This window comes from Prionailurus viverrinus, chromosome D1 (assembly GCF_022837055.1).
Source record: "Prionailurus viverrinus isolate Anna chromosome D1, UM_Priviv_1.0, whole genome shotgun sequence".
NCBI lineage: Eukaryota > Metazoa > Chordata > Mammalia > Carnivora > Felidae > Prionailurus > Prionailurus viverrinus.
The window spans coordinates 13988457-14009322 of NC_062570.1; the positions used below are offsets into that span (position 1 = coordinate 13988457).

The 20866-nt window shown below is 47.4% G+C and overlaps 1 long non-coding RNA gene across 3 annotated transcripts; it reads left to right on the forward strand.

Annotated features, from left to right (window-relative positions):
* The first annotated feature begins 5569 nt into the window (after positions 1-5569).
* On the forward strand, positions 5570-17499 carry LOC125176894 (uncharacterized). 3 transcript variants are annotated; one of them, XR_007156422.1, is made up of 5 exons: positions 5570-5740; positions 8784-9433; positions 15155-15297; positions 16651-16738; positions 17042-17499. It is a non-coding gene; the product is annotated as an uncharacterized LOC125176894 (long non-coding RNA). The 3 variants fall into 3 exon arrangements; XR_007156423.1 differs by having other exon boundaries at positions 8784-8946; positions 9042-9433; positions 16651-17499; XR_007156421.1 differs by having other exon boundaries at positions 16651-17499.
* Positions 17500-20866: the final 3367 nt, after the last annotated feature.

A 20866-nucleotide genomic window follows, 5' to 3' on the forward strand; every position in this document is an offset into this window, starting at 1 on the left:
CGTGTACCGTGCCTTGCAAGCTTAGCTTTCTTTCTTCCCGGGGCAAAGCACAACAGTACTATAGAGGATGACACATTTAACTCTGTCCCGAGCACCAAGTAAAGCTGTTGAGAGAGAAACTTAGAGCTGAGGTAGGGGAAAGGGAGAAGGTGGTGAAGATTCAGGAATAATTGGAGCTTAGAACAGGGCAATGAGGAAGATAGATCTGATGGCTCTGGTCTTCTAATGAACAGAAAGCAAGGTGGTCTTCTGAGGCGGTATGGCCTGAACCATGCCCGCCCCCCATTCATATGTTGACGTCCTAACCCCAGTATTCTGTAATGTGACTATTTGGTGATAAGGCCTTGAAAGAGGTGCCTAAGGTAGAACAAGATCATATGAGTGGACCTTAAGCTGACCACGTCCCTGTAAGGAGAAGAGGTTAGATCACAGACACCCTGGAATAAGACGGCCGTGTCCAAGCCAAGGGAAGTGGTCTTCGAAGAAACCAACCCTGCTGTCACCTTGATCTTGGGCTTCTAGTCTCCTGAACGAGGAGGAATAATACATTTCTGTGGTCGAAGCCACCTCGCCTGTGGAATCTGTTACAACAGCTTTCACAGATTTACACATTAGGGGAAAGGGGACAGCAACGGACTGGAGAGAATGAGAATGTTTTGGAAGAACCATAATGGGAAAGTCTATTAAATCTGAGTAAATGGGCTCCTGAAGAGAATATGGTCCATCTAACTAGGGATGAATCCATGATTTTTTTTTTTTTTTTTTACCTCCAGCAATATTTGGGAAGACAGCACAGAAAACTGGGCTGTGTTTGGGCTTGGCAGCAAGAGACCTCTGAGGCGGGACAGTGGGGACTTCCGGAGTGACAGTGAGCAGGTGAAATGGCTGCCCAGGTAGGCACATGAGGCTGGTGAGAACACACAAACTAAGAGGTTAAGGAAGATTCTAGAATGGGAGAAGACTTGGGTAATTACGGGGGAAGGAGTGGGAGGTAGAAGAGGGCAGAGTTGTGCTCGCAGAATGGCAGTCAGCTTGGGGGGAGTGCTCATGGTTTAAACACAGGGGACAGAGTTTTGTCATATCATGTGATGTCTGAGTCAGACTGAACAGTGGTCAAGTACAACATGGAGAGTTAGGTTAAGGATGTTTTGCAGATTCCAGTGGTCCATGTTTCAACAGCAAGGTTCTGAAAAGTGGAAGTCCCGGCTTGCGGACCCTTCTTGTCTGCTATGGAGGGGCATATCCCCTTTATAAGGATGGATGTGAGGCCTTGCATCCTTCCCTAAAATGATTATGCTCTGGTGGAGCTGGAACCTGGGTGTCCTAATTCCCAATTCAGGGCTTTCCACAACCTGCTCACGTTAGCAAGTGCGTGGTGGCGAGGGCACCGGTGTCCTCCTTCCACAGAGGACATGGGTTAAGAGTCATTTTCCCAACACCTCACCACCTTGCAGCCTGTGGATTAGCAGGACCCGGTGACCAGAAGGAGGCAGGTGAGGGTACAGGCCACATGATAGGGTTCCCTCTTAGACTCTCCCATTCTAGGGTCCTGGAACTAAGGCCACAAATCATCCCTACATGCTTGGAGAAGAATGGGAAGTAACTGGAATGACATATGTCAGAATGTCATTGGCCTTGCCAATTTTTTTTTTAAGTTTATTTACTTATTTTGAGACAGAGAGAGAGAGCAAGCGAGCCAGTGAGGGAGGGGCAGAGAGAGAGAGAGAGAGAGAGAGAGAGGGAGGGAGAATCCCAAGCAGTCTCCATCCACACTGTCAGCACAGAGCACCATGCAGGGCTCCTTCCCACCAACTATGAGATCACGACCTGAGCGGAAATCAAGAGTTGGGCACTTAACCAACAGAGTCACCCACGGGCCTCTGGCCTTGCCCATTTTCTGCCTGATCTCTGCTTGGGTGATTTACTTTCTTTTTTCTTTAAATGCTTATTTATTCTTGAGAGAGAGAGAGACAGAGACAGAGACAGAGTGCAAGCAGGGGAGGGGCAGAGAGAGAGGGACACACAGGATCCTAGTAGGCCCCAGGCACTGAGCTGTCAGCGCAGAACCTGACGTGGGGCTCAAACTCACAAACCATGAATCATGACCTGAGCCAAAGTCGGATGCTTAACCGACGGAGCCACCCACGCGTCCCTGCTTAGGTGATTCTCTAAACCATTCTTAAAGATATTCATAGATTCCAGTTACTCTTGGAACAGGCAGTCATGCCCCACACCTGGCACAGAGCCCGGCACCAAGTAGGCACTCAGACGTTTGCTGAGTGCTCATAAATCGCCCTACCCAGAGGCTCTTATACTCTCATGCCCTGCCACACGTGTGTTCCTTACAGTGTGCTTGGCTGTTGGTTTCTATGCCCTCGTCGCAGTGAGGCGCACTGCGAGTACTTTGTTACCAATCATACGGCATCAAGTCCGAGAAGCTTTTATTTGAGAAAGAGAGACGATCTGAAAGAGAGCTTAGCTTATCATAATGTCTCTTGCACCGCACCCGGCATTTCCGTTTGCTCTTAGCGGGAAAGCCACGGGCAGAGTCACAGCAGGATTGCAGGGCCTGGCGCACGACCTCTGTAGAGGCAGTGGGGGCTGTTTGGGGTATGTAGCTTTTGTCCAAAGGTCCTGACTTAGTCAGGGGGCGGGGTGGAAACAAGCATGAGCCTTGCCGCTGAAACATTCATTCCTCAACGTGGGGTGGATGGCCAGCTCTTCAGCTTTCCCCTTGCCAGGCCGGATATGCACAGATCTGCCCAGGGGACTGGATGTTTAGCACACTCCTGAAGAACATTTTAATTGTCTGAGTGGGTCTCTGAGGACCTGCCCCCATTAGCATGAGAGTGATTCCTGAAAGTTGCCCAAACATAGCTGTGTCCTAACAACAGGGCGCCGGTGACCTCTGAACCACGTCTCTCTCCATAGCCTTGGCTATTTCAAAGAGATCATTAACAAGGTGGAATTGGGTGCCCCCAGGGTCACTGCACAATATACATTGTTACTGTCTTTTAATGGACTTTCCCCAGACACGGTGATTCTTAAACTGCAGCGTCGGCAGCTGCTAACGCCAGGCTGAGCCACGCTGTCTGCAAGGAGAGAGCCCGCCTGCCAGTCCTGCCAGAGCAGATCTGAGCTTGGGCAGATGGATCGGGCTGAGAGAAAGGAGGAGGGGACGTGGGCTTAAGGGGAGGGGGCACCAGCGGAGAAGCCTGGCAGCCCTCAGAGGTCTTTGTTATTGATTTAGCGTGAGGACTGAAAGTGGCAGGCAGGCAGGTGGCAGGGGCTGGCGGGCGGGGAAGACAGGCGTAGGCGGTCGTGGGCAGTGATTAGCCGGGGTGTTCCAGATGTGGCTGGGGGTGTCAGCTGGTGGTGACTAACGTGGGTGCTTCTGAGGGGCGTGGCGTCAGATGGTGGTTTCAGAATGCAGATGCGAGAGTTCGGGGCCCCCCCTCGCTGCTTCCACACCGCTTCACAGGAGTTCTACTCTCCCGAGCATGCGCGTTCAACTTCATCTTTACTTCCGCGTCGCGACTACCCCCTTCCCTACATTCCTCTCTAGGCCAAGGGCAGGAATATGCAGATTACTCTCCCCCAGCCTTCAGCCTTCAGCCTGCACCCAATTTTGGAGATGATCACACGGACCGAGCGCCCTCGATCATGTACGAGCAAGTACAATCAAGTACGATCATGCGCGTTCACGTGAGAAACATACCTGGTGGCAGAGGACGTTCATAGTCCACGGTCTTCTTTGCCTGCTTCCTTTTTGAAAACCCGCCTCCAATTTTTATAAAAAGATTTTTATCGAAGTAGAATATACACAAAAAGTAAACATAGTAGTACCACTCCCACTGGATCAAGAAACAGATAATTCACAGCACTCCAAAAGCTTTTCTTAGTCTGTTCCAGTCACACTAACGCTGTTCCGGCCTTCTTCTCCAAAAGTGGCCACTTGCCTTCAATCACCACAGATTCGTTTTGGCTGTTTAGGAATTAAAAAAAATTTTGTTAATATTTATTTATTTTTGAGAAGAGAGAGACAGAGCATGAGCAGGGGAGGAGAGAGAAAGAGGGAGACACAGAATCCAAAACAGGCTCCGGGCTCTGAGCTGTCAGCACAAAGCCCGACACGGGACTTGAACTCACGGACCGTGAGATCATGACCTGAGCTGAAGTCAGACGCTCAACTGACTGAGCCACCCAGGCGCCCCATGTTTCGGAATTTTATATGAATGGACCCAGACACAATGCATTATGGTCTAGCCAGCTCTTTTTGCTCAATGTTTGTATGCAATGTTTGTTCTTTTTCATTGCTGTATACTATTCCACCCTCTGAGTCATTCACAATTATCTGTTCCACTATTGAGAAACATTTGGATTATTTATGGATTTGGGTTACGATGAATAATGATGTCCTGATCATTTTAACAGGTATTTCGTTCTATATATGCATCCATTTCTGTATATTTGGAAATGGAGTTGTTAGAATCATAGAGTATGGGTATGCTCAGCTGTAGTAAGAACTGTTTAGTAGAAAGGATTTTGCAAAACCATGTGCCATGCCTTGGCCTTGATGTTATGGCACCAGCCTCCCTCCACACCACAGGGGCCCAGGAACTCACCACAAACCAGTCATCACCCACAGCCTCCTGTCTCAGGCATCTTGTTGGACCAGCCTCTTACCCACTTCGACATGTGGCTCTCCCTATTCATCTACTCTTGCGTCCTGACCCTTATGAACTCTGGCTCCCTATGACCCTTTCAGGCCTTCCTTGCTTCAATGACCCCTTTGTATCTGCTTCTGTGACTCACTGACCAATTAAACTCTTGACTACACTCCATCCCCAATCACAGAGTTCTGGTGTGGCCTCCACAGAGCTCATTCAGGCCAGCCCCAGCTCCTGGCCTGTGTGTTAAGAGTGGGTAGAGCGATCGGAAGGAGAGCTTTGCCATCCCAAGAAGAGAAGCAAGTGAACTGTGAGACAGGCAGATCAATGAAATTGGCTGTTTTCATTATTAATGGGCCCAATTTGTCCTGGGTTAGTGGCTATTTACAAAATTTCAAGATGCCCAGCCCTTTGAACTTCCCTGTGTCGCGACCAGACTTCCTTGCTATGGTGAATGTGTGTGCGTGTGCACGCGTGCGTGTGTGCATGGGCATGTGTGTGATGTGTCTCTTTCTCCCAGCGTCTGTGACTTGCATGTCTGCAAGCAAGTGCTTGCACCCAGAAGGAGGGTGTGATGAAACGCTGTCACGTGGCTAGCCGCGGGCGGTGAGTCAACGAGCTCCCCCACAGCTACCTCACTGGAGTGGAGGGAACAGGAACCACCACACTTGGCAACTTGGGCTGTGTCCACATGGTTGGAAACAATCTGTGAAGTGAGTCAGATCCATTGAGAAAACAATTAAGTCAGTGGGAAAAGAAAATCAGTAGGCCGGGTTATTTGGCATGGTGAAAGAAAGCAGCCCATTGTTTGTTCACATTTGTCCCTTTCCAGCTGGTCATTGTGACACTAGCTGATGCTGGGCTTGCCTACACAAGTGCTTTTAACAGTTTGACCCAGACTCTGTCTACACAGCTCTAAAACCACCCAGCGAGCTTGTCCAGAGTCAAAGAATCAACTATCTGCCTCACTAGTAATTCTGTCCTCAGGACTGTTTTATGGGGATCCCACTGAAAATGATGGCAGACATTTTGGGGCAAGATAGGACTTTGGGGCTGCTCCACCACTTCTGGTGAGTTCCATGTCTGAGGACTGAGTAGCTTCAGGCAGCTCTAGATAATATCTGGCCACTGGTATGGGAGGCAGGGATAGGGGTCAGATGAAGTTCAAAACTGTGAAATCCAGAGATAATCCCCCCAAATCATGCTGACCACCTGTTTTGTTCTCGCTTAGGATTGTTGGGTGAGTGACCCCAGAAGAGACAAACTTCTAATTCCGGCCTCTTGGAGATCATTATCCCAACTCCCAGATTTTTTTTAAGCTTTATTTTTTTTTAATGTTTATTTCTTCATTTTGAGAAAGAGAGGGTGTATGCAAGTGGGGAAGAGGGGCAGAGAGAGAGAGGGAGAGACAGAATCCCAAGCAGGCTCCATGCTCAGTGCATAGCCTGACACGGGGCTCGATCCCACGACCGTGAGATCATGACCTGAACCGACATCACGAGTCGGACGCTTAACCGACTGAGCCACCCGGGCATCCCCCAACTCCCAGAACTTAAAGGGGAGAAAAGGGAGGCCCAGGGAGATACACATACACAGGGCTACACAGGTAAAAAGTGAGTGTTCACTTGGCTAAATTTAATTGCACCTGGCTGTCTCCAGTTAAGGTGCTAATGAACCAGGAGACGCACATACAACATAGCAACTTGTAATGGACATGTTGAAAAGGAATGGGTTATGAAGTAGAATTCTCTCTTAAGAACTAGGGAGCTTCTCTGAGTCCTTTTTTGGGCACCTTTCCTGTATCCAGCTGCTAGTTACCTGCAAGAACTCTCATCAATCTCCAAAGAACAGCGGTGTCCAAAAGTTGGGGAATGTGTATGATGTGGCTTTGGCTGGAGCATATTTATGACCTGGAGTATGCTCTAATTGTGCAGATATTCCCATAAATGTTATTTTATTAAGTTGAGCTACAGTAAATCTGTCATCTCCATAAGTAACACCACAGTGAATCTGTAGGTAAGCTCAGAATACTGCCGTGAGCCATGCTGGGCTATTAGCTTCAGTCCAATGTTGTTATCTGCGCAGTTATAGCATCTCAGGGGCAAAACTCAGGCACTGTGTTTACAAGATTTGGTTCCTCATGCATGCCCTTGGCTCCCAAAGACAACAGAAATGGCTACAAAAGACGGGGGCGAGAAAACCAGAGAATGCTGAATGTTTGCTTCCTCGAGCCCATTTGGAAACAGCTCAGGCCAACATAGAGAGCTGGAACAGGGAATTCAGCGTCTTGGGTTCTATTGTTACTCTTATGAACTTCTCAACCTAAGGAAGATCCGTTGGTGTGACGGGTCTCACACCTGCCATCTTGGAAATGGCGGCACGGTAGGCATGCCTCTCCATGGTAAATACCACAGTCCTGGAAGCCAAGTTGTTGAGATCTCAGGGTGAAAGCAATAATAATTAAGTGTATCTATTACCTGGTCTGATATCCTCTGACCACCACCTGGAGAGGGTCCATAATCCACTATCTCCTTCCCCTGGGGAAAGAAAGGAAAGGAGATTAATGATGTCTCTTCCTCCAGGGAAATTTATGACACGTTGATATCCAAGCACTTTGTTCATGAATCTGGGTGACTCATGTCTACTTGTGGTGTAGAAGCCAGACTATTGTAAACATAGCATTCCTGAGTATATTAGGAATTTTCCAGAGCTGACAACATTCAAGAACAATCAGTTTCAGCCCTAGTCCTTGCCCCTCAAAACCGATCACGGGCTCCCAGTTGTGAGGCAGTACAGTGAGTTCAGAGGAAGCAGTCTTTGAAGGGACAAAATTGGGAGGCATTTGCTTTAGCGCTCTGGATTGAATTAGTTGTTATTCATTACAGGAAATCACATTTCATAGTTCCTAAGAAATAAGGCAAACGTTTTTAAGATTTGATTCCATATCCAATAGAATCTCTCTCCACAGCCTTTTCAGAGCATCACTGTAAAGTCCCCCCAGCCCCTGCCATTTTTTTTTTTATTAACCTGAGAAGAAAATGAACTGAGTTTGGAGAAGGATGTTAGGCGGACACAAGGGAGGGTTTACACACCCGGGGAAAATGCACTTGAAGAAAAAATGCCACAAACCGGGGTCAGCAGACATTAAATTATAGACATGCCCATGGTTTGTCCAGATTGGTTAGAACATGTTTCCTTTCAGCAATAAAAAACAAGAGCCATTAACAAGCAAAGATATTAGATGGAATTAAGTGGCGTTCAAACGATGAAAGGGGAATTTAAGGAGTTAACCTTCCACTGCCCAGGCAGTTTACCCAGTCAATTAAAACACAAGACTGTCTTTCCCACCGTCCTGCCATCAACGGGAGAAAGTGACTCTGATAGGCCACAAGGCTTGGCTGCCATATACCCTCACGCAGCCGTCCTTCCCAGAGCCTCCTGACGGCTTCAGGTGACTAAATGGCCAGCTAAGCACAATACATTTCGATTGAGAATCTTGTGTCTCGTGGTGGTTGCCTGATGCCTCCCTGATGCAAGGCACTGTCATAGATCACCGCCATCCTACAGGCACGCCACCCAGATAGCAACCATAGGATTGTCAACAGAACGATTCGCACACCGGCAGCAGCAGCTAAACGCAGCGCAGTTCGCGACCCCAAGCACGACACCAAGATTCTAAATGGGATGTTGCAGCAGCAAAGATTCTAAAACACAACTGTGTCACTGGGGCATTCAGAGGGTGTCACGACCTGTAACTGACAGGCACACCTGCCCTGGTTTCCCCCTGGGCACAGCATTCTTGCATTCCCCTGGGCCTCCTGTTGTATTGCGGCTGCTTATTTGCATCCGCAAGCAGGGAGCAGGTATCCTGCAGAAATAGTCCGGGAGTGGTGTCTGATTCCCATAGGCCTTTGCAGCCAGCTCTAACGGAATGATTTCCAATATTCAGTTTCTGAGAATTCTAACCATGATAGGCAGACCATGGCAGATCTTAATGACAATAATATCATCTCACATTTTCATGGCATTTAACAGTTTACAAAGTGCTTTCACATACATTATCACATTTAATCCCGGTGAGGTCGATACTCTCTTCTTTTTTTCTATTGGCAGCTTGGTGTAGTGGAAAGAGCGCTGGACCCAGGCAGACGTAAGTTCAAATCCCGTCAATGGCCACCCACCAGCTGTCCAACCACAGACGACGTGCTCCCATTCTTCCAGTGTCCTTTTTTGTACCTGTAAGATGGGGAATCATTTCTACTACCCGTAAGATGAGGTATGCGGTAAGAATTAAACAGCCTATATAAAAACACAGTGTAGGTCCTGATGCATAGAAGCAACGGATAATCGTTACTTTCTATCCACTTACAGAAGAAAACGAAGCTGGAGAGGTTAAGGGAATTGCTCAAAGTAACAGCTAGTAAACGGCAGAACTGAGACTTCATTTATTTTACAAACATTATTGAACACCTACTATATGCCAGTGCCTCAGGCATAGGAAAGTGGATAAGTCCTAATTCTAGTTCTCGAAATGTTCACAGTAGAGTGCCAGAGCCTGAAACGCAAATAATCAATTACAGTCTAGCATGATGTGAAAAGCAAGACGTATTTAGGGAATGTCCTAAAGCCAGGGGTGAGCCCAGGTATCGACACAGGAAGCGAGTCTTAAGAAGAGGACCCTTCAGAGGAAGCAGCCACGGAGTTCAAGCTGGAATATACATCAGCAGGTGGACGCTGCAGCCAAGAGGGGATTCGAGGGACAGGTGAGAGGGAGAGAGGAGGAAGCAAGGGTGGGCAGAGTCAAAGGGGCTCACAGGGGATGCTGCAAGGTGATCCCCTTCATCCAGTCCGCGCTGGAGCGAACCCATGGGATGACTTCACATAAGGACCCAAGGTGGTCAGATTTGCATTTTTGAGATCGGGGCAGCAATGTGGAAGATCGACTGCAGGAAGGAGATAATGGAAGCAGTAGTTCAATGAGAGATAATGAGGCTGTGAACTAAGAAAGTGGCAGAGCAGACAATTTTGAGAGGTGTAGCAGAGTCAGAATTGACAGGGAGAGGCCATTGATTTGATGTCGAGGCATGAGAGAAAGAGGAGTCAGGAAGAACTCCCAGGTTATTAGCTTGGATGGCCGGGTGAATAGGTCCCCCCCCTCCCCGCCCCGACACAGCGGGGAGTGGGCTTGAAGGGTCAATAATGAGTTCATTTGGACTCGCTTGTTCTGAGAGACCTGGGGACATCTAGAAGCAGGGGTGCAGGAGACGGCTGTGAGTCGAGCTTGGGAGAGAAGGGGGGGTGCTGTGCTCTGATCTGGGGGTCCCTGGCTTTTGGATGGTGGTTGAAGTTGGACGTAGGCTAAGACCACAGAGCAGGAAGAAAAGAGGGTCATGGAGAGCTCTAGGGAACACCAACATTCAGGTGCTAGAATAAGGACCGTCGGGGACGCGCAAGTCCCAGGGGAAAGAGGGGCTTAAGGCTGCAAGGGAGACAGGCATTTGGTGATGGCGCAAGCAGATGCAGGTGTCAAAATCTACCCGGGGTCAAAGAAGACGGAAACCGCAACATGCCTATCACATTCGGAAATGAGAAGGTCACTTTGGCGACTTATTTTAAGACGTAGTTAAGAGAAGAACTTTTCCACTTTGGTTGTTGCTGTTGTTACTATGATCCAGAGTAAGAAAAATATGTTATATTATGACCTGGGACAAAAGTTTCATGACCAGTACTCGCTCTCTGATATTTCAGACTTTATTCTATTCTATTCTATTCTATTCTATTCCATTCTATTCCATTCTATTCCATTCCATTCATTCCATTCCATTCCATCCTGTCCCATCCCATATGGATGCTCCTTACTATGCACTAAATTTGCTTTATGGCCAAATAGTGGGCTGCAAGCTGCAGTTTTAAAAAGCATCGGTTTAGATAGATACAATTTTCCTAGAAGAAGAGAAATGTAGGATAAAGGCAAGAACACTGGATTTTGAGTGGAGATACCTGATTCATGGCATGACTCAGCTACTTACTGCCTGTGTGACCTTAGATGTGCCCATTAACCTCTATGTGTCTCTTTCATTATCTGTAAAATTCAGATAATACATTAGCTGTAAAGGGATATTCTGGGGGATCAAAGAAGATAAAATATATGAATGCAAAGAGAGTATGTCTAGAATAGTCTTGGAAAAACTACGACTTTTTAGTCACATTCAAAGAAAGAGCAGAATAACGTCTTATGTGTCCCAGTTGGTTCTAGCTCTCTAACCTGAATCCTGGAGCCATACCACTGCAAAACATACCAAGAACCAGGATGGAACCAAAAAAAAAAATCAGGCAAAACTGGTGGCGTTGCTACATTTATAAAATACTCTTGTTCTAATACTATTGTAGCCATCTTAGTTTCCTGATCCAGAATCTAATAGAGGACTTCCCTTAATAAAAGAAGAGCCAATACAGGCAGTTTTTTTTTAATGTTTATTTTTGAAAGAGAGAGAGAGAGAGAGAGAGAGAGAGAGACAGAGGGAGACAGAGAATCCAAAGCAGGCTCTGCACTGACAGCAGACAGCCCAATGCGGTGCTCAGACTCATGGAACCATGAGATCATGACCTGAGCCGTGGTCAGATGCTTAACTGACTGAGTCACCCAGGTGCCTCTACAGGCAAGTTTCCTCACCACTGTGTGAAATGACAGCAGAAAATACCGCAGGCAGATACAGAAAGATGGGATTCCAGTGGCACCTGGGTCCCAGTTGGTTGAGCATCCAACTCTTGGTTTTGGCTCAGGTCATAATCTCACAGTTCATGGGACCACACCCTGCACTGGGCTCCTTGCTGGCAGTGCAGAGCCTGCTTGGGATTCTCTCTCTGCCCCTACCCTGGCACACATTCTCTCTCCCTCTTTCTCTCTCTCTCAAAATGAAAAAATAAACTACAAAAAAAAAAAAAAAGAAAGAAAGACAGATCCTTTAATATAGGCAATAATCTTTACGAATTCCAGTAGACCAGCTGGTATCACTGTATTAAGGCATAATACAGTAATTGATTTTTATGATTCACTCAACAAACTGCTACATTTTAATACCTAACATATGCATTGACTTAGGTGTAAGGAAGACAAAGCTGACCAAGGCATCATTTCTAACCTCTAAAATGTGCAAACAGGTGGCTGAACAGACACATAAATGGATAATTCCAATTAAATGGTACAACTAAAAGAGATATGCATTTGAATATAATAACATATGAACATACCATGAGAGGAAAAAAGAGCAGCCAGCCCAATCTGGAGTTCAGGGAATGCTTCCTGAAGGTCACCCTGCCCAAGACGAGTCTTCGTGTAAGCATTAACAAAGGAAGCTGGGAAAGACATTTCAGAAAGGCAGAATAGTCTAAGAATGCCACAAAAGTATGAGAACCTGTATAGTGTATCCACTATCTCTCGAGCATAAAAAGGTAAGAACAAGCTAGACAACAGAGGTAGGTATGGTCGCCATCTTGGAGAGACTTCCCTACCAAGTTAAGGTGCTTAGAGTACATTGCATTGGACATGGAAGCCATTAATGGGGACCAATCACTCTGGAAGCCTTATGGAGAGGAACTTAAGAGTAGGTCAGGGACATATTTGGCGATAATTGCAGTGATCCAGGAGAGACATGTTGAGGGCCTGAGAAGCAGTAATAGAGAAGGAAGAGAGGAGTTAGATTTGAGAAATATTTTGGATGCTGAGATTAGATGTGGGGGGTTGAGATCATATGACACTCTACTTCAGAGACCAAAAATGAGTAATACTGACCTATACTGCCCAACAACATTGTCATCCTCAAGTTCGGGGTCCAGTGTGGAAAAATTAAGACAAGTCTGTTGTAAACACTTGTAACACAAGGTTGAAGATGCTAAGTGTTGAAAGAGAGGCGTAGACACCTGGCTGTGGGAGTCAGAGGAAAGAGGCATAAATTCCAGTTGAGTTATCCAGACAAGGCTTCATGGAAGAAATGGCCTTCAAAGTGGGCTTTGAAAGATATAAAAGATTTCACCATGAGTTCATAAGAGGAGAGGGCATTTCTGGTGGAGGAAGCATCCTGAGCAGTCATTGGGACAGGGAATGGTGTAGTCTAGGGACAATACCACAGGCTCTGGAGTTACACAAGCCTGGGCTCAAACAGCTCTGTCACATTCTAGGCAGAGAGTTAGGGGTAAGTTACTTTGCTCCTCTGAGCCTCTGTTCCTCATTTGTAAAATAGTTATAATTATCATTTATCTTATGGTTGCTGTATTTAATGAAATAATCTATTTAACTGTGTTTGACTCAAAGCAAGCCATCAGCACAGTTAAGTGCTATCCTCTTATCAAGGCAGAGCAACAGGGAGTGGGGGCTGAGGCAGGGTGTGTCATGTAAAGGAGAATGCATATGGTGCAGAACAAAATGGAGAGTGGAAGTGGGTCGGAGAGCCTGGGAGAGACTGTGCAAGGCCTTGAGTGCTAGACTAAGGAATTTGGACTTTCCTGGGTTTGCATTTGGGAGCCACTGAAGATTCACAAATAAGGCTGAAGAGTTGAGCTGTGTTGACTGAGATTAATAAGTACCCATACGAAAGATGGTTTGGAGGAGGAAGGGATTGAACACATGACAATCATTTATGAAATGACTACAAGAGCTCAAATGAGAGGTAATGAAGGTCTGAATTTGTGTAGTGTCAATAAGAATGGGGAAGCGATATTAAACACGGGGGAATTTGTTGAGGTAAAATAAGAGGAAATATCAAATACCCAAATTTCCAATCAAGGTTACTGGAAGGAGCACCAACAAATATTGGGACAGGAGTTGTGAGAGTCAGGAAATAGACAAAATGGTGGCCTTTTTGAAAAACTGAAAAGTTTTGGGGGTTGCTAATGACCTCAATATTCCTTCTCCTCCATGCTGTATAGATGGCTACCCAGCTAAAGACTTCATTTCCCAGTCTCCCTTGCAACAGGTGTTGCCATGTGATTAGGTTCTGACCAATGGGATGTAAGCGGAATGATATGTGCCACTTCCAGATCATTCCCTTAAAAAGAGCCCCTTGTTTTCCATTCTTCTTTCCCTTTCCTAAAGGTCTATATAGGAATGGAGTAGTGAGCCATGCAGGCGAGGGCAACCTCCAAAGCATTAGGATTAGAACAACAAGGGGCCCCAGCAGAGCTGTGCCTCTTACCCAGACCTCTACCAGCTCAGATTTTCACATAAAAGGGAAACACAGCTTAAACAGTCCTCTAATAAAGAGACAATGAGTTTGGTGTATAGCAGAAGGCAGAGGTGGCCAGGAGAGGTCAAGCCTGAACAGTAGCCATAGAGAGGGATCCAGGGTGTAGACAGGGATTTAAGAGTCATGTGAGTCATGATGATGCTTGAAGCCATGTAGTGAGTGAGATTGCTCAGGGAAGCACTGGAGAGAGAGGAGAGGTGAGGACCACAGGACACCCGGACAGCATGTTTGCTCAGGTGGGAGGGAAGGAAGAGGAGCAGGGACTGAAAGTGAAATGGAGGCAGGTGCACAGTGGCGATGAGCTGAGAAGGAGGAAGAAGAGACTGAAGAGAATAATGGCAGGGTCATCGGGAGAAATTTTTTTCCTTGATGAAGAGTGGCCAACAATGTCAAAATCTGCAGAGGACAAGGGAGGTAAGAACTGAGAAAAGGCCACAAAATTTAGAGAGATTAGAGTATACTTAGGACAGGAAGCAATCAAGAAGAAGTCAAATTATGTTCAAAATAATGTGCTTAAGAAGCCTGGGAATTTATTATTTTTTTCTTATTTATTTTTTATTTATTATAATTTATTATTTATAGTAAAATGCAAAGAGTTCAATCAATCTAAAATTATTTTTTAAAAAGTGTAAGGCAGGGGCGCCTGGGTGGCGCAGTCGGTTAAGCGTCCGACTTCAGCCAGGTCACGATCTCGCGGTCCGTGAGTTCGAGCCCCGCGTCAGGCTCTGGGCTGATGGCTCAGAGCCCGGAGCCTGTTTCCAATTCTGTGTCTCCCTTTCTCTCTGCCCCTCCCCCGTTCATGCTCTGTCTCTCTCTGTCCCAAAAATAAATAAACGTTGAAAAAAAAAAATTAAAAAAAAAAGTGTAAGGCAAATAATATGTGTAGAAATGTCTCCCTCTGGGAGGTAGAGCTTAATCCTCCCTGTCCCTCAGTATGGGCTGGACTTAGTGAGTTGGCTTCTACAGAATAGGATGCAGAGAGGGGAAAAAATAGTAACTTTAGAGTGGAGAAACCTGGCGAATACCTCCCACCTTACCCAAATGGTCAAGGTCAACTACATCAGTGATAAGTCACATGGATATAATGCGCCCTTGTGTGATGTGTTGAGAAGGGCAATTCAGCTCTGTGGTGGTCTTTCCCAAAACCCATAACCTCAGCCTAGAATTGAGGAAAACATCAGACAAACTCAAATTGAGAGACGTTCTACAAAATACCTGACCAGTATCTTCAAAACTGTCTAGGCCATGAACCACAAGGAAAGACTGAAAAAGTGTCACAGACCAGCAGCTATGGAGACTTGATGATCAAACGTTATGTGGATCGTGGACGGGATTCTGGAACAGAAAAAGAAAGGGTATTACTGAAATCTAAATAAAGTCTGGAGGTTAGTTAATAGTATCGTACCAACATTACCTTCATCGTTTTGATAAATATACCACAGTTATATAAGATGTTAAAATAGGGGAAGCTGGGTGAAGGATATCCTCTCTATTCTTAACTATCTTTGTAACTTTTCTGTAAATCTAAAATTATTTCAGTATGAAAAGTTTGGGGGAGGGGGAGTTGTTTTGTTTTGCTTTGTTTTTTGAAGGTGTAAGCCAAGGGCAGAGCTAGGTCCTTACTAGGACTAAGTAAGTTTGCAATAGGAAGTATCTGGTCTCCCACTGCCCCACCTCCACCCCCCACCCAAGAAAAACTTTCCGTTAGTCCATTATTACAGTACAATGGAATGTTCAATTTCACACTGTGTGTGACATTCCATGCCAGCTAGAATAGTTAATGCAACTTTACATTTATGACTCTGCTTGGGTGTGAATTATTGTGTTTATGAAAATCTCCATATTAATGTCTGATTGTAAATCATTCTGCCGGCTCCTTTATTAATAGCTCAATTCCCACTACTCACTGCTGCAAGCCATTCAAATTACGGCAACCGTACAGGAAACGGGCTGCTTCCCATTTGTTTCCCATCTAAATTTAACCATCTTGGGCTTTGCTTTAAAGCCACTGTTGCTCTGAATTGTTCAAGCCAGACATGTTTGACTGTGTTCGTTGGTGAAGTTAAGACAGCGTGTCTGAGGGGTAGTTTATTACTCTCTGTTTCTGGATTTCCTGCTCTTCAGAAGCGATCTGGGCGCAGATCCTGGTGGTGTTGGTTCAAACCCTGGCTGTGTTACTAACTGGCTGTGTGATCTCAGCAAGCTATTTAGTCTTTCTGGGTCCCGGTTTCCTCATCTAAAGTGGAAATCATAACACATCATTTTTATTTGTTTATTTTTTTAATGCTTATTCATATTTTGAGGGGGGAGAGGGGCAGAGAGAGAGAGAGAGAGAGACCCAGAAACTGAAACAGGCTCCAGGCTCTGAGCCGTCGGCACAGAGCCTGATGCGGGGCTCAAACCCTTGAATCATGGGATCATGACCCAAGCCAGAGTCGGATGCTCAACCAACTGAGCCACCCAGGCACGCCAATCTGAACTATTGTTTTTAGAGTTGGTATGAAAATTGAGCGTGATGTTGTTAGGAAAACTGCTGGTGTAGTTGTGGCAGGTAGGAAGCTCTTGGTGGTCTTTTTGTGATGGGAATTATACTAACAATGATGGTATTAATAGTGGGTATAGCTGAAAGAATTTAGGACTGGCATCCAGAAGGTCTGGGTATAGTTCCAGTTTGTCTGTAAACTAGAGTTGTGATCTTGGAAAAGTCACTTTATATCTCTGGCTCTCTGTTTCCCCAGGTGCAAAATGAAGGAGCTGCCTTTCTTAAGCATCTCTTCCCCAGGCTAGTATTCCAGGCTCTACGTGTGCAACGGTCACCCCTAAAAGGTGTGCCCACCTTCATTCTTTTTTTTCCATCCCTTCCCCAACCACCGCCAGCTCCTCGGGTCAGACAGCTCAACCGGAGGCTACAGAATGTTCAGGAAGGGGCCAGCCTTGGCTTTGCATTTTCAGGCTTCCTCACACGACAGCTCAAATCAGACCCCCTACCCCAGCCCCCTTACCGGCAGGAGGGGAAATATGAAATCTCAGCAGGCAAGGAGGTTTTTTATGCTTCTGTAAATCATTAAAGTGGCCAATATTTCCCTTTGCTGCACTTCTCCCACCTCACAATATTTTTTTTTCCTGCAGTGAAATCCATTCGCCCAGCCTGGAAATGTGGTCACTTTATAGAAAATCTTTAGCTTGTACCAGCACAAATGGATGGGTCTTATTTCCTGTCTACAGTTCATGGTGTTGCAAAGGCATTGCCAAAAACTATTGACTGAGACATAAAAGCAAGAAATGGATGGAAATGAACGTGGGCACGTTCGCGTGTACATTTACAAACACACAGAGACGAACGTGATCAAGTCTACACTCAAAGGAAGAGATTCCCTGAAGGGACGTCCTAATTCATAACTCAGCCCCCTACCCTGCCCATGTTCAGAATCTATCTCACACTCTGGAGGAGGGAGAAGAGGGTAGGACCAGGCAATGTGGTTTAGATACTGGGGAAGGAACTCGGTCCCCGGTAAGTCTCCCTGATCCCTGTGCCATGATGCTGGAAATAACACCCTTAACGATCCATCCATCTTGTAATTTCAGAAGTAGAGAAAAACATTCAGAATCCTCTGCGATTCTTTTTTTTACTAAAATGATACTTCCTAAAAACGATTGCACCTTGCCTTTTAAGAATGGGCTTTGGGGTACGTGTAATGTCATATACGATTTTTACAGATTTCTGAGGGAACTGTTTCCACGCCCCATTTTACTGATGATGAAGCTGGGGTCCTCAAGGATGAGGTGAGGCATTCGACATCACCCAGCTAGGAAGTGGGGCAGCGGGGATCCCAGCACACTCTCTTGAATTCAGTCCCGATGTTCTTTCCACTCGGCCACGTTGCCGCCTGGCAGTACCCTGAAGCAGAGGGCCAATCGCCCTCAGGAACTCAGCTTCCTTCTGATCACAAGGTTTGTAATCTGTGGGAGAAGAGACGGAGCCCGAGAGGCAGGGACCCGGAGGCACGGATGGAGCCAAGGGACTCACAACAGTGAGCAGCAGTGGGGGCGCGCCTGTCACTCACTCTCCTCACCGGATCTGGAGAGCCCAGTACGTGCTCAACAACACCCAATCTCCCTGGACACTGACTTACTCCCTGTGTGATCGCTTTGTGTCCCATTTCCTCATCTTTCGAGAGGGAGTCACAATACTGATTTCACAGAGTGCTGCGAGGATTGCTGAGACATCTAATAGAGAAACGTGTTTCATTTCTTCCTTCTCCCTCCCTCCACCCCTCCGTCTACCCCTCCCTCCCTCCTCCCTTCCCTCTTTCCCACCGTCCTCTCCCTCCCTTGTCCCCTCCTTCTTTCCTTCCCTCCTTCTCTTTCCTTCCTTCCCTCCCTCCTCCCCTTCCTCTTTCCCTCCTTCCCTCCCTCACTTCCTTCTTTCCTGCCTTCCATCCTTCCTTCCTTCTTCCTTCCCCCCTTCTTCCTTTCTTCTTTCCTTTCTTCCCTCCTCCCCTTCGTCTTCCCTTCCTTCCCTCCTCCCCTCCCTTCTCTCCCTCCCTTGTCCCCTCCTTCTTTCCTTCCTTCTTTCCTTCCCTCCTTCTCTTTCCTTCCTCCCCTCCCTCCTCCCCTTCCTCTTTCCCTCCTTCCCTCCCTCACTTCCTTCCTTCCTTCCTTCCTTCCTTCCTTCCTTCTTCCCTCCCTCCCTTCCTTCCCCCCTTCTTCCTGCCTGTCATCCTCTCCCTCTGTCTCTGCACTGTTGGGTAGCTCTGGACCCAAATAACCTGAATTGAGTCACTTGAGGAGCTTCAATTGTCTGCTGGTCCCTCACCCCTGGCCCACCCCCACTTCCTCCACAGAACACTCAGCTCTTTCCCTCCAGGCAATGTCCTCAGGGAAATGCTGGCCTCCCTTACAGCCAGAGGCCAACAGGCCAGCCCAGCACAGGCCACGTGTCATTACACTGAGGGGCCCCCTGCACAGTCTCGTCTCTGGCAGAACCAACATTCAGACCAGGTGGGCTGCCCGCTGTGCCCAGCCTGCCATCGGGGAGGCCTTCTGCCCAAGGTCAGGCTGCAAGTTCAGACTGACCCAAGCTGCTGCCCTGCTTCCTCCTGCCACACCTGTGACCTGCCCAGAGAAGTCACCTAGTGCATGGTGACAAAGGCCCCCAAAGAGAGGCAGGGCTCAGAGCCAGTGCTCTGAGGGGCAGTGAGATTCCCCTCGTAGAGGGGAAGGGGCCACTCGGCCCCCAGCACAGTGACACCCCCTTCTCAGGGCCGGATGCCACCTCGGCCCTCTGCCCCCAGGTGCGTCTGAGTGTAAATAATCCCCACCTCCGCCTGGGCTCCCGCCCCATCACCCGCCCTTCCCTGGACTGTACGAACTCCCTGGAGGTTAGGGGACAGTGGCTGTTTTCCTTTTGTTCCCCCTTAGATGTTCTGTTTGTTGAGCGAATTGTTTTCTTCCAGGCTCCGAGCTGGCGGCTGACACGGGCTCACCCGCGCTAATTAGCTAGGCCAGCTGGTGCGTTGGGAAGGTTTTTCTGTGCTCCTCGGTATGCGTTTCCTTTTTTAAACATGATCAATACCCTCTCCGGCTGGGCTCCCTCACACACTCCCCATTGTTCTCCCGTTTGCATTGTGCCCTGGTCCTGGTCAAGGACTCAGGGAGCCTCAGAAGACACGCTTTTCCCCGAGGCTGGCGCACAGCCTGCAGCCGGGGAGAGACTGCACAGCAGATGTGGCTCGACCTTCCCCTGCTCCCGTGCCCGCAGCTTGGAGCAACTTTCAGTAGCTCTGGACGACGGCCCGGGGAGGCCCAAGTGGATGCCGAACGGTTGGGTAAAGAGGAGAGATTGCTGTGTGGCTCCAAGCAGATCCCTTGCCCTCTCTGGGCCTCTCCTTCCTTGTTTGTGAAGGGAGGAGTCAGTTTCTAGTTCTCGTGTGAGTAGCCTAGGCCTGTAATTCTCAGACGTCTGAAAGGGGCATCCTGAGATGCGGACCCTTCCAGAGGGAGGGATATGAGGACAACATGCTCACCACAGGACCTCAGCTTGCTCCCCACCTCGGTCCTGAAGGAGGACAATGCAACCTTTTCTAGGTGGACACTCAGAGAGGCCTCAGCCCGACGGGGGCAGCCTGAGGCCTGACCCTCCCCTATGGCTGGTCCTGCCGTCCTCACAGCCCACTGGGGTCCACTTGCTTATTTCACACAAGAGACTCTGAGAAGATTCTCTGACGTCCCCCCTTCTCCTAGTCATCCAGCTGTGGTGACTGGGTATGCCCTGGGTGCAGAAGCTGAAAAATGTCTTCAACGTGTTTTTGTTTTACACGTATTTTTGAATAAACAGATGCTAGTTCAAATACGGTTTTACTGACAACTCATTCTGGGGCTTAGCTTTTTTCTCCTGCCTCCTTCAGATTAATAGTGTCTTCTGAAAATCACTGACAGACCAGGTGCAGGAGAGATTTTTCCCCTTTCTACCCAAGGTCATAAGTTTTTTCCCGTTTTCAGAAAGCAATAGTGATGATTTCTCATTGTTATGGAGAACTTAGGATGTGCCAGGTATTGGCACAAGGCATGAGCTATTTTGTTAATCGATACGATGCACTTATGACATCCTCATTTTCTAAGACTCAGAGAGGTGAAGGAATTTGCCCAAGGTCACACAGGAAGTAAGCTGGAGAACCCAGAAGCAAGCCCTGGCCTTTCTGACCTCGAAGCCCCTTCTCTCTTGGATCTTCTCCTGGATGTCCTGTTTCAATGTCCCATCCCTGACTGCTAAGACGTTCATCACATCTGATGACAACATCAAAGAGGAGGGAAGACACTGGCCTCAATGTCAAGTCTAGGTTTCCAGCCCTGACTCTATGGTCTTGTACCGATTAAAAAACAAAACAAAACAAAACAAAACAAAACAAAACAAAACAAAACAAAAAAAACCAAACACCCTCAAAACCCCAGTAA